The sequence below is a fragment of the Colobus angolensis genome, unplaced genomic scaffold (assembly GCF_000951035.1).
Source record: "Colobus angolensis palliatus isolate OR3802 unplaced genomic scaffold, Cang.pa_1.0 Scaffold64, whole genome shotgun sequence".
NCBI classification, from domain to species: Eukaryota; Metazoa; Chordata; class Mammalia; order Primates; family Cercopithecidae; genus Colobus; species Colobus angolensis.
In genome coordinates, this window is record NW_012120043.1 from 2,312,028 (window position 1) to 2,312,658 (window position 631).

Below are 631 nucleotides of genomic sequence, written 5' to 3' on the forward strand. Positions count from 1 at the left end.
AGTGAGCTCAGATCATGCCGCTACACTCCAGCCTAGATGACAGAGTGAGACTCTGTCTCAAAAAAAAAAAAAAAAGAAAGAAAGAAATATAAGTACAGTAAAGGGAAAAACAGCAACTTGCTTGAGATAAGCCCTGTTTACTTGGGGACCTTGCTTTTTCGTGTGTGTTTGCCCAGCTCGTCCCGAGGTTGCCTGCACGGCTGTGAGTCCTGCTTTATCACCCAGCAGCAGACGCCTCTGCGGCTTTGTGGCCAAACCCCGGCCTCGCGCAGCCTCGCTGTGGCCTGAGCTTATCCCAGGCGGCGTGGTGCATATTAAAAATGGTAAGTTCGAGGCCAGGCGTCGTGGCTCACGCCTGTAATCCCAGCATTTTGGGAGGCCAAGGCAGGTGGATCTTGAAGTCAGGGGATCGAGTCCATCCTGGCTAACACAGTGAAACCCAGTCTCTACTAAAAATACAAAAAAATTAGCTGGGCATGGTGGCGGGCACCTGTAGTCTCAGCTACTCGGGAGGCTGAGGCAGGAGAATGGTGTGAATCCGGGAGGCGGAGCTTGCAGTGAGCCGAGATCACGCCACTGCAGTCCAGCCTGGGCGACAGAGTGAGACACCGTCTCAAAAAAAAAGAAAAAA